Here is a 13183-nt window from a genome sequence, read left to right as displayed (position 1 = left end):
TTACTTTTAATTTAAAAAAATGCCATGTGGCTACTATTATGGAGTACCAGGTAGAGCTGCCACCTGAGGTACCAACCTGAGATGCCAGCATCACATGTGAATACCGATTCCTGTCCTGGCCGCTCCACTTCCAAACCAGCTCCCTGCTAATGGCCTGGAAAAGCAGCAGAAGATGGTCCAAGTGCTTGGGCCCCTGCACCTGGATGAAGCTCTTGGCTCCTGGCTTCAGCCTGGCCCAGGGCTGGCCTTTACAGCTATTTGAGAGAGTGAAACAGCAGATTAAAAACCTCTCTCTCTCTGACTCTCTCCTTGCCTTCCACATAAATAAATAAATCATATTTAAATGCCACAATCCTACTGTGCAGATCACCATGTAGTAGACTGTTAGCACTTCACTTAAAAGGAGATACAGTCAGCTAAGTCAACGTACCCTCACTATGTGGACAAGCAAAGGGCTGGCCCTGGCAATGTCAAACTTGCCTCCTATCAGAAATGTACCTACAGCAGATCCAAGACTTGATATAATTATTTATTTAATGTGATACTAGGAGTGGGCAGTTACGTCTGTTTAATGTGTCTCTGTCTGCATATGATGTGTGTGTCTGTGTGTGATGTATGTTTGTGTCTGTGTTTGGTGTATATATCTTAGGGTTGTTAGTATGTGTGTGTGTTTGGGTTTAGTGTGTGTTTCTGTGTTTGTGCGGGTCTGTGTCTGTCCTTGTCTGTATTTTCTCTCTGTGTCTATTCAGTATACCTGTGCATGTATCTGTGTGTGTGTGTGTGTGTGTTTGGTGTGCATCTTCTGTGTGTCTGTGTTTGGTGTGCTTAAAGATTTCCTTGCGTCTGTGTGTGGGGAGGAAGGTTTTTCCTATGTGAGAGTATGTGCATTTCTGTGTTTCTGTGTTTGAAGGATGTGTGGGGATGGCATCCGTGTATGTGTTTGGGAAGGTATCTCCTGTGTGTGTGTGTGTGTGTATGTGTGTGTGTTTATGTGTCTGTGTTTGGTGTGTGTGTGCTTGCTCATTGCTTTTCTTCACCGATTAGCCTGCTGGGAGGGTAGCCATTTCCGTTTTCTACTTGGTTTACATTAATTACATCATATTTCTCTTAAAACATTATTTTGTCATCTCTCAAGCATTAACAATGTTTCCTAAAGGGAAGACATATTTACTCATTTTATTTTTCTCCTTGTAGCTGAGACTAATTAGAGGTTTTCAGGGCAGTTCTGCCTGACATCTCTCTACACATTATTCTGTGGGTGACCCTAAGACAGCTCAAGGTGAGTCGTGCTGGGTAGCACAGGGAGGTTTCTGTGACCCCTAGCAAAATGTCACCAAAACTCCCCTTACCCAGTCATCACAATGAAGAATGTCCAATGAAAATTTTGGAATCACCATTGTAGTAAAATATATTGCTATATAAAGAATTAATCATTTGCATTGACAATTATACATATTCAAAGTAAATGCATTTAATAAAATGTAATAAAAATAAATTTTGTAATGCTCAACTTCATGTGTGTTTAAAAATTCCCTTCTGACCACCAGAAACCATAGAAGAATCGCTCCATGTTATGTGCATGCAATTATGTATGTGTTTGCATGGACATGTGTGCAGGTGTGTGTGCATGACAGGCATGTGCGCCTGCACCACAGGTGAGTATTCATAGCCAGTGTGCAGAAAGGGCAATTATCCATTCAATCAATCTCTTTATAAATTCTCTTCACTTACACTTTCTTTTTTTAAAGATTTTATTTTGTTTATTTGAAAGACAGAGTTAAACAGAGAGGTAGAGACAGAGAGGTCTTCCATCTGCTGGTTCACTCCCCAGATGGCTGCAATGGCTGGAGCTGTGCCGATCCGAAGCCAGAAGCCAGGAGCTTCTTACAGGTCTTCTTACAGAGCTTCTTACCCATGTGGATGCAGGGGCCCAAGGACTTGGGCCATCTTCTACTGCTATTCCAGGCCATAGCAGAGAGCTGCATCGGAAGAGGAGCAGCTGGGACGAGAACAGGTGCCCATATGGTGTGGGGAGCAACTCGGACTAGACTAAGTTACTGGAATTAAGACTTATTTTATGCATCTGCTCTCCCACAATATGGTGCTGGGAGAGGAGTAAACAGCTTCTACGCAGCTGCCTCCAGTTCCACCAATAAACTGCAGGAGCTGCTCCTGATTGGAGGAGAGCAGCGTACTCGGCGTGTGGGTAGCAGAGTTGGGATTGGTGGAAGAGGACTATAAAGGAGGAGAGAGACAACATGCACCAGGAACATCTAAGGGGACACCTGAGGAACATCTGAGCAGCCCCCGGGAGAGCTGGCCAGCGGTGTGCTGCTCCCCCGCAGAAGTGGGGAAAGTGGCAGGGGGGCCCACCCCTCCACGGAGGTGGAGGGACGGCAGCCAACCCGGGAAGAACCAGCAGCAAACCCGGGGAGGGCCGAGCAGACAAAAGAACAGCGCAGGGTCCTGTGTCGTTCCTCCATGAAGAGGAGGAGTGACAATATGGGATGCTGGCACCTCAGGCCAGGGCATTAACTCACTGCATCACAGCACTGGCACCTTCACTTATACTTTCTAAAGAGACATGAAATAAAGTAGAGTAACATCATAGAGCCCAGAGTTCACAGTGCACAGGTAAGAGGGGGAGGCTTTGTTGCTGTGTTACTATTCTCAGTGCATGGACACTGACATTAGCAATTGCACCAGTCAGGATCCTGCAGAGGAACAGGGCCCACAGACTATCCATGTCCATAGTCTGCCTCCTGCTACTGGGGAACCAGGAAAGCCAGTGACAGGACTCCATCCAACCTTGAAGGCCTAGGAAACTGTGGTGCGGGTCCATCTGTCTTTCCTCCTGCGTTTTGGTTCTACTCAGGCCCTCCATATATCACTGACAGCCGCCCATTATCCTTTGTGGACTCATGAGGAGAATTCCTATACTCAGCCCCTCAGTCAAGTGCTCATCCCCTCCAGAAAACCTGAGAGACCATGCAGAAAGACTTCCCATCCATCTGGGCATCCCTCGCCCAGCCAAGCTGACACCTACAATTAACTATCAGAGTGCCAACTGATGAGCAGGTGGGGCCCCCACCATCAGATGGCAGTACAGGCTGCTCCAATCAGCACACTGAGGGGAAGCAAAGAGCATATGTGTTGAGTCAGAGATACCCAGCTTCATATCCAGCCCCTTGACTTATAGTCTGAGGTCTTCAGCTTTGAAACCTCAGCCTCTGTTTCCTCAAAACTTTGATAGTGTTTTCAGGAAAATCACCTATCAGGGGACTTCAAAAACTGTGGAGGAAAATGGGATTAAAAGGTTAGTTTGGGGCACACATTTTGAAATCCACGCATGGTACTTTCATAATATGCTTTCCCCATGCACTTGTTGAAAGCTGTTATTTAAAGAAATTACAAAGTATTCAGAAGTAATGGGCAGGACGGATCTGAATGGCCATGAGAAGTTCAACCCACAACTTTGGCTCGGTCCTGAAGAGAGGATGCCCCTGCCCCCGTATACCTCCTGATGACCAGAAAGCACAGGGACACTTTGAGATTCTCCAGCAGAAAACACAAGAATAGACAGGGTCTCATTTTCCTGCAGTGTGACTCAGAAAACATTTTTTTCCTAGAATATAGGAAAAGATTTCTGACATTTAGAGGCAGAGAATTAAAGATCGTTCTGTGAAGAATAATAAGTGAGAAAGTGACTCTACCTTCATAGCAGGCAGGTACCCGAGCACCCAGGTCTGGCCCAGTGAGGGCTGCAGGTGCAGAGTTGTCATGCGGCTCATGGGGAGGCAGAGGGAGGAGGTGTAATCAAGTTAAATGCATCTGTTGGAGGGAAACGGGGACGTTAATATTCCAGGGACAACTCCGGCAGAATTCATTTTATGAGACAATCTCCTTCAACTTTTCAAAAGTGTTGCAGGTTAATCTTTGCAAACCAGGCCCCATCCTGGACACATGCCACAGGACACACAGAGCAATGCGGACATGGCGGTAAGCGATGCACAGAACTGATCATGGACGGATCAGGTGCAATGGGCTTGTGAGGTAGCATTTATAGCTGGGACTCACCTGGTTATTTACAGGCATCTCCTTTCATTCATAAAAACAGAGCTTTATAATGGTTACGGTTCTTAATTCAGTCTCTCACGGCATCAAGAACACTGAAAAATCACACTGGATATAGTTATAGAGTAACATTCAACATTAAAACAACACTGAATATGGGCTTCAGTATCAGACAGAATGTGCGCAGGTATTAATTGCATGATTATCAAATAAAGGCTAAAAAATAAACAGCCAAACTTGGCATCTAACTTCATGACTCAACTGCTAAAGGGCACATCAGGACTATGGATGGCAACAAGCACAGTCTCTCTCTCTCTCTCTCTCTCTCTCTCTCTCTCTTTTGTTCTTTCTTTTCTCTCCCCCCGACACTCCCTTCAGAGACAGATTCTACTATCAGGATCCAGCGAGCCATTAAGTTGTGTAGGCTAAGGTGGGCATGAACAGACTATCACTTCTATAACAAGGAAAGAACAGACCTGAAGAAGGGCTAGGACAGGTGTCTGGCCTAGCAGAGAAGCACTGGTTAAAATGCACTTGCCCCACACCACAGCACCTTGGTTGCAGCACCAGCTCCAGCTTCCAGTTCCAGAAGTCCACTAACATCTGTCCTAGGAGACAGCGGGGAATGGTTCAAGTAATTGAGTTCCTGCCAGTCACATAAGAGACCTGGATTAGGTTCCTGGCTCCTGCCTTGGACCCTGGCCCAGTCCAGCTCTCATAGACATTTGAGAAGTAAACCAGCAGATGGATGCTCTCTCTTAAATTAAAAAAGGGAAAATAATAAACATCTTTTTCTAAAAAGGTTATAACTTCATTATAAGGTTGACTGTTCATGAGATGTGTTCTTGGAAATTACCTGTTTATACCGATCCCAGTGAAGTTTTAAGGCAATGATTGGAATTCTTTAAATGAAAACAATAATACGCCTCCATTCCAGCATTCATGGAGGCACTTTTAATGAGATGTGATAATATGCTCTATCCCATTAAAATAAAAGATGCACATTCAGAAAGTTGTTAGGCAAAAAAGTCTTGCTTTAATTTGCATTTCCTTGATTACTACTAGTGATGCATTCAACATGGGTTATTCCAAATGTTGTCTGCCTCTGCGTGTGTGCACTGTACACTTTTAATTAATCCATAAACTATGAGATATTTGATTTCCAGAAGGAGTCCTTATTCACTTTCAAACAGCCAGTGGTTAGCAAATTGCATAGTGTATAAAATCAGTTCTAAAATTACTTGCTGAATATTCTACATTGTCTTTTTACTTAGGTGATAAAAATAAGGAACAGGACAGGGCCCAGCACAGGGCCCTAACTAACTTTCCTGAGGAACATCCACCAGGGACATGATCTATAAATCAGGTCTGTGTGAGTGCTGCCATCACACCTATTCCATGTTCACCACAGGTTTGTTAAAGTCTGGATGACTCTGATTCAAGAGTTCACTTAACATCTCAAGTCCTCTGTCAGAGAGGCCCCTCTTGCAAGACCCCACTGATGTTGTGTGACGATGATCAGACCAGTGCAGTGGCCTGAGGGTGGCTTCATCAAGTATTCTCTTCCCTAGTGCTGCCGTGGATCTCTCCTCTTACGTTTGTTTTTGTTTCTTCTCTGGGCTCACTCTGGAGATGTCATTCTTGGGTTCTGCATTGCGGCATAGCAGGTAAAGCCCAAACCTGTGGTGCTGACATCCCATATGCGCCGGTTGAGTCTTGGCTGCTCCACTTCCAATCCAGCTCCCTGCTAATGCATATGGGAAACCATCTGAAGATGGCCCAAGTACATGGGCTCCTGAACTTACAGAGGAGACGCAGATGAGGCTCTTAGCTTCAAAGAGGTCTAGCTTTGGCCACTGTGGCTATTTGTGGGAGAGAACCAGCAGATGGAAGATTCTCTCTCTCCCTCTCTCTCTCAAAATGCTTTTCAAATAAATAAATAAATATTTTTTTTTTTGACAGGCAGAGTAGACAGTGAGAGAGATAGACAGAGAGAAAGGTCTTCCTTTTGCCGTTGGTTCACCCTCCAATGGCCGCCGCAGCCGGCGCACCGCGCTGATCCGCAGGCAGGAGCCAGGTGCTTCTCCTGGTCTCCCATGGGGTGCAGGGCCCAAGCGCCTGGGCCATCCTCCACTGCACTCCCAGGCCACAGCAGAGAGCTGGCCTGGAAGAGGGGCAACCGGGACAGAATCCGGCGCCCCAACCGGGACTAGAACCCGGTGTGCCGGCGCCGCTAGGCAGAGGATTAGCCTAGTGAGCCGCGGCGCCGACTAATAAATAAATATTTTAAAAAATAATTCTCAAGAGTGGGTTTATTAGGGCTGAAAGATAACAAAGCAAGTGTCCTGGATACTGAGAGATCCTGCTCATTTCACAGATTCCACCTAGTCATGCTTCATCATTAGACTTTAACTGCCTCACTTTAAAGCATGCATATCTAAAGGTATGGTTCTATTGTCTACGATTTTATTTATTTTTACAGCTGTGCATGACAAATAAACTTATTAATAAAAACATTTTTTTGTGACCGAGGAAGAAAGCTTGTTTTCAAATCATGGTTCAGGTGTTCACACTGACACCCAAGGGTTTTGTCCTCCCTGCTCCGCCTCCAGGTGTTTCTCTTCTGCCTCTTCACATGCAAAGAGAGATACACTGCCACCCTCACACAGGTATGCACGCATGCACAGCTGCCAGGGCAGGTCCCGAGTCCATACTATTCAGCAGTCTGTTACCTAACCCTGGTTACCTCTGAATTAAGTAGAAAGGAGGAGGATGAAGGGATGTAGGATGTAGAGAGGAGGAAGAGAAAACAGAACAAGAATGTCGAGTGGGTGTGTTAACACTAAGCATAGCCGAATAAGCCTTTGGATCTTCCTCCTGCCAACACACTATCCTGCATTCTTGGCACCTTTGCCAGTGACATTTCAACTCTCAAATCAGGCCAGGAGGGATGTACACCCTTTTCTCTGCCATCTCAATGAAGAAAGGAAGACTTTAATACTCATGCATGAATAACATTTTCTATTTGTTGACTTAACTTAACTGGACAGGCATAGAGCTTCCAGCATCTTTGCTGTTAGCCTCCAGCTCCACCTTAAAATCAGGATTTTCAAATGAGCAGAAGAGGATTAAAACTGAAGTCACAACTTCAGAGATTATTAAGGACCTGTAGGTGCTTCATGGTGCCATCTCTCTTAAAGTCCTGCTCATAACTTACAAGCTATGTATGAAATAGCTCTTGATCTGTGTCTCTCCCCCAAACTGCATCAGGCACTCGGTTCTTCTTTTAGCTGCTTGGACAGAGCCGAGCTCCTTCCCACCTCGAGACATTTGCAGAAGCTGATTCCCTGCTCAGAACCCTTCCCTGGGCTCTCATGACTGTGTGACTGTCTCCTATTCTATCTGTAAATGTGCATTTCTCAGCACCCACTCCCTTGACTGCATGGATGCAGCGCACCCAGCTCTTTGAAATTACAACATTGAAGGCAGCATCCCTTGTGTTTTGCTCTTTCTTTCACAGTAGATTGTGACATCAGAAAGCCCAAGGCTATACTGTCTTTCTGGGTTCTGAAGGCTTTGCCTGCATCAATGCCTGGAATACACAGGCACTGACTGTATGCGGGTTAAGGTATTGGGTCATTCTCTTTCTTCAGCATGGGACAACTTTGAGGAGGCAGGTGATTTGCACAAGCCTGCACGGTAGTGGAGGCAAGACCCAGCAAGGGTTTCAGTGCAAGTCTTTGGCTTTCACACTGAAGTAATGCCACTTCCAAGACACTCTAATGCTATATCATAGCAAGTGCATTAGCTCAGTATTTTGCTCTTATTTCTGTGCATATCAGTGGTACAATTTGTATTTCCTGTCTGGTTGATTATAATTAAAAAAATCACTTGTTCCTGAGCTGTGATATACTCTGATTCCTGGATCTTTCCCCTAAGCCATGTAATCACCACTCTTTAAGATGTCGACAATGATTCTGAGGCTTCCAAGAAATTCTCAATTAAAATTTAAGAGATGACTAAACCTGTAAAGGATTTAAGTGAAGTACAACTGGAAGTTCCATTTCAAAATGCTAGAGATTCTACCTCTGATAGGCTGTCAGCATCAGGGATGATCAGATGATGCAGGGTCATCAATAATACAAACTATTATTTGGCACAAATGCTACCAAAAGCTTGGTCTCCTACTCCTAACTGTATAATTTTCATGGAAAATGCCAATTTCCAGAGAAGCAAGGCATAAAGGCAAATAAGAGTAATAGGCACTCTCCATTGGCTTTCTCCTACCAGTAGTGCCAGTGCCAAAGTTCCAACCTTCAGCAATAGCCAACTTGCACAGCACATGGCCCAGAGCAACCCGGGCTCTCTGCCAGTCTGAGACTGACACAGGGGCTCCATTCTCTCTGTGTTCTCCTGACCCTGTCCTATGCGTTCCACTTCCTAACTCTCTCTGTGCTGGACAAATTCAGCCTCTACCCTAGTGGATGATGCATTTAGATAAAAAAATTAGGCAGCATATACTTTGTACCAGGCACTGTTCCATGCACACTATAAACATTAATTCATTCCATCATCACCACAGTCTCTCAGAATGGATACCACTCTTACCATCCTCATGTTGCAGATACCTCTAGTGTCCTGTCCCTGCTTAAAAAGTTTTGAATTTTGTATCATTTAGGATTTGGAATTTTCAGGCTAGTGTTAACCTGTATTTCTTTCTCCCCATTACACACAGACATTGTCTTAAAGCAAGTTGAGTCTAACTTGAGTGCCCTACTGCAAATGATGATCTCATGATTCCACAAGTATATGTCCCATTGCATTTCAGTGTTCTCCACACTAATAAGTCACCCTCTCCATATGTTCCACTCCACAGGCTCAATAACCCATAGGTCAAAACTACTTGAGATAGGGAATTACATCTGTCTTGAACACATACAGACCTTTTCTACCCAAGATTGTATTAGTTTATTATTTATTATGTAATTGAAAGGCACAGCATCAGAGGGGGATGCAGATGGGAGGGAGAGGAACAGGGAACAGGCAGGAAATCTTCCAGCTGCTGGTTCACTCTCCAAATAGCCACAAAAGACAGGGCTAGGCCAGGAGGAAGCCAGGAACCAGAAACTCCATCAGGGATACCCACATGGGTGTCAGGCAGCCAAGAACTTGACTATCATCTACTGACTCCCAAGGTGCACATCAGCAAGAGGCTGGATCAGAAGTTGATGCAAGACTAGATCACAAGCACTTCAGTACAGGCTGTAAGAGTCCCACAACACCTGCCTTATGTATGCATGTTTTCTCCTGTCACTGTGTCCCAATCAATGCAATGTGGCAACTATTTACATAGCATTTGCATCATATTGGACATTACAGAGATGATACAAGATGATATAAGTAATACAGAGATGATATAAGTACACACAAGGGTTGCATGGTTCTCTGCAAATACAATTCCATGTTATGTAAGGGACTGGAGCATCCATGACTTAGGGATCCAAGCCCATTCCTGAAACCCATCCTCTTCAGATTCAAGGAATGGTCATATTTCAATGAGAACTTGGTGGCTCCTGGCCCTGTGATATATCCCCACAGCTGTTAAGCACCACGTCTTTAGCATGGTATAGGCAACAAAGCACCTGGAACATAGGAGGTGGTTAAAAATAAGCTAAATGGTAAAGTGAATACATTTCCATCATTTTCACTGTGTATTTAATTTTGAAGAGCATTCTGCTGCCCAGAATTCACTCTTTACTTTAACTTAAAATTATACACAAGCTGTGTCCCACCTAGCATAACAATGCACTTTCTAAGGAGAGATATAAAAATCCAAAGCAATACATTTTAGCATGTCACCTCACAAAGCCATATTGATAGAAAATCAAAAGATAAAATACCAAATTCAATGTGCAGTAGTATTCCTGAAGCAAATATGTTTAGTATGCAATGCTGTAGAATCTTTAACTCGTTACTGACTTTTCCTGTGCAGGTAAATTCTTTAGTTCACCAGAATTATTCTGGCACAAGGAATTTTCTTCCTGGTAATGAAGTTTATTCTATAAGGGTTCAAAGTTCTCTGTGGCTATAAATGGCACAGCTTTGGGAACTACTGGGCACTGCAACTATCTGGTTCAGTGCATAATATTTCTATCTTTCATGAATCTTTGGGAAGCTGCAAATGCTATTTGGTCTGCTCCAGGCACAAAGCCATGCGTACTTCTGTGTCATTCTTCAAACATGTTTGTGTGATGACAGTTTGATTCTTCAGACATGCTCAAGGGTAAGACTGTCTGATTTTTATTTTTATTTAAAAAGTAATTTTGCTGTTATGTGATTGGATTATCTCCCTGGCAGAACCCAATCTCTCAGTTATTTTACTACTTCAGTCTCTTTCCTCATCATTTGTGTTCATTTTGAAGGTTTGAGGGAAATGTCTTTTAAGAAGAAAATGTGCAGAAATAGACACCTGAATCTTCTGTGTTTTAAACCACACACACACACACACACACAGATACAGAGCTCACTAAATTAAAGCTCTTCTTTTATCTACAGAGTATTAAAAATTCAGTAGAGGCTCTTTCAAATTCAAAATCTTATTTGGGGGGTGGCACTGTGGTGTAGCCAGTAAGGTGCTGTCTGCAGTGCTGGAAGCCCATATGGGCACCCATTCTAGTCCCAGATGCTCCACTTCTGATCCAGCTCTCTGCTATGGCTTGAGAAATCAGTAGAAGATGGCCCAAGTCCTTGGGCCCCTGCACCCACATGCGAGACCTGGGAGAAGCTCTTAGCTCCTGGCTTCAGATCTGCCCAGTTGTGGCCATTGTGGCCATTTGGGGAGTGAACCAGCAGATGGAAGACCCCCCCCATCTCTATGTCTATGTTTATGTCTATGTTTATGTCTATGACTATGTCTATGTCTATCTCTATCTCTCCTCCCACCCCGCCTCTGCCTCTCTGTAACTCTATGCCTTTCTAATAAATAAATACGTCTTTAAAAATTAATCTTATTTGGAACTATCAATGATATATTATTCCCTTCCATCTGCTGGAGGGAATTAGGGAGAGTGGTTATACACTCTGCTTCCAGTGCTGGATAACGTATTACTCTTAAAAAGATTATTCAAGACACTGCTCACGAAAACAGACGTATGATGGGTATCTGGATCCCCACTGAGGAAGACTTTTCCAAATGTTACAAGCATCACAGAGCTATAAGATCATGCAAACCTAGATAATCAAGCATCGGGGAAGGCAAAAACCAAGAATAAAGCCGTTTTCCTCCATGTGTAGGCAATGGCCATTGTGCAAAAAGATCAGCAAAACCATGAAGAGTTGGTTGGCTTTGTGAGGTGAGAGGAGATCAGGCCTGCCCAAATTAGCAAGAATTGTGACCTTGGCGCCCATTGAATCCACGACCAGAAGGATCACACTCAGGTTACAGCCTGGTTGACACTGAGCTTCAGCCTTTGCTTGGCAAGAAGCCTTCGTTCCCCCTTCCTTCTGTTTTCCTCTTATCCTGATGCATCAGGAACCTGGAAACTCCATTTCCAGGACTTTCAGGCAGGGCTGAGAGCAGAGAGCAGGAGGAAGGACTGCGACTCCAGAAGCTGCAGGTTTTCTGACAGCATCACTGCTTCCCCCAGAAAGTACCCACGTCTTTGCCGAGGGGGCTGGGGTCATCTGTAGCTGTATCCAGAGTGTCCCGAAATGACCTCCAGAAGATACTGTCCACTCTTCCTGACGTTGCCAGGATCCCAGCCCTCTGAGGGTTAGATGGGACTAATTCCTGCTTACTACTCAGAATGGGTTGAGCTTTCATTTTTGTTTGTTTGCTTTTAAAAGATGCATTTATTGAGGCTGGCATTGCAACATAGTAAGTAAAGCTGTTGCCTGTGACACCAGTGTCCCACATGGGCTCTGGTTCATGTGTCGGCTGCTCCACTTCTGATCCAGCTCCCTGCCAATGACCTGGGAAAAGCAGTGGAAGATGCCCCAAGTGTTTGGGCCCCTGCCACTCACATGGGAGACCTGGAGGAAGCTCCTGGCTCCTGGTTTCAGCCAGGACCAACCCTGGCCTTTGAGGCCATCTGGGGAGTGAATAAGTGGATGGAAAATCTCTCTCTCCTTCCTTAATTCCTACTTTCAAATAAACAAACAAACTCTTTATAATAAAACATGCATTTATTTATTTTAAAGGCAGAGTAACAGAGGAAGACAGACCTTCCATCCACTAGTTCACTACCCAAAAGCCCACAACGACTCGGGCTAGGCCAGGCCAAAGCCAGGAACCAGAAATCCCACCCAAGTCTTTCACATGGGTGGCAGGGGCCCAAGCACTTGGGCCCTCTTTTCCTGCTTCCTAAGATGCATTAGTCTGATTCCTATAGAGGCTGTGGTGCATTAATGCACTGTGCCACAACGCACTCCCTGGCTTTAATGTCCTTAACTCACTCCTTAGTGATAACGGAGATGGAGAAGCAAACCTGGCTTGAGTGAAGGTTTACATCCAAAGAGTGTCAGCTGGGTGGCCCAGAGATGTGAAAAATCTTGACATCGCTGTTTGTAGCTGCCTGAATTTGCAGGATCCCACACCTCTGCCCAGGGACAGAAAAAAATTAAAATCAATATCTTCATACTCAAATTATTCCTGAAAATTATTTTTCAAAATCATAGCACAAAGATATCCAATAATAAGAAAACAAAATCTACGTCCTAGAATAATGACAAAGAAAAGAAAGAAATGCACCAAAGACATTGGCTTATCATATTGGGAGTGCTATTAAACATATTTGCTTTGCTGAAATAAGTAAAAGACAAATATGACTATCTCGGGGAATGGAAAGCTATAAAATGTTATCATTGATCAGAAAAAGAATTGAAAAAAAATATACACGGTACCCAAAATTAAGAACTAAATATGAGAGTTAAATACTATTTTAGATACAATTAAAGAAAGAAATGGATGAATTATAACATACAACAGAAAAATTATCTGGAGAGTGAAACAATGACATAAAACAAAAATATTTAAAAAGAGAATACAGGAGAGCACTTCAAAATAAGTAAAACTAACACAAATATTCAAGGTTCTCAATTTCATAAACAA

Source organism: Oryctolagus cuniculus, chromosome 8 (genome assembly GCF_964237555.1).
Source record: "Oryctolagus cuniculus chromosome 8, mOryCun1.1, whole genome shotgun sequence".
Lineage (NCBI taxonomy): Eukaryota > Metazoa > Chordata > Mammalia > Lagomorpha > Leporidae > Oryctolagus > Oryctolagus cuniculus.
Note: the sequence above shows the minus strand (reverse complement) of the source record.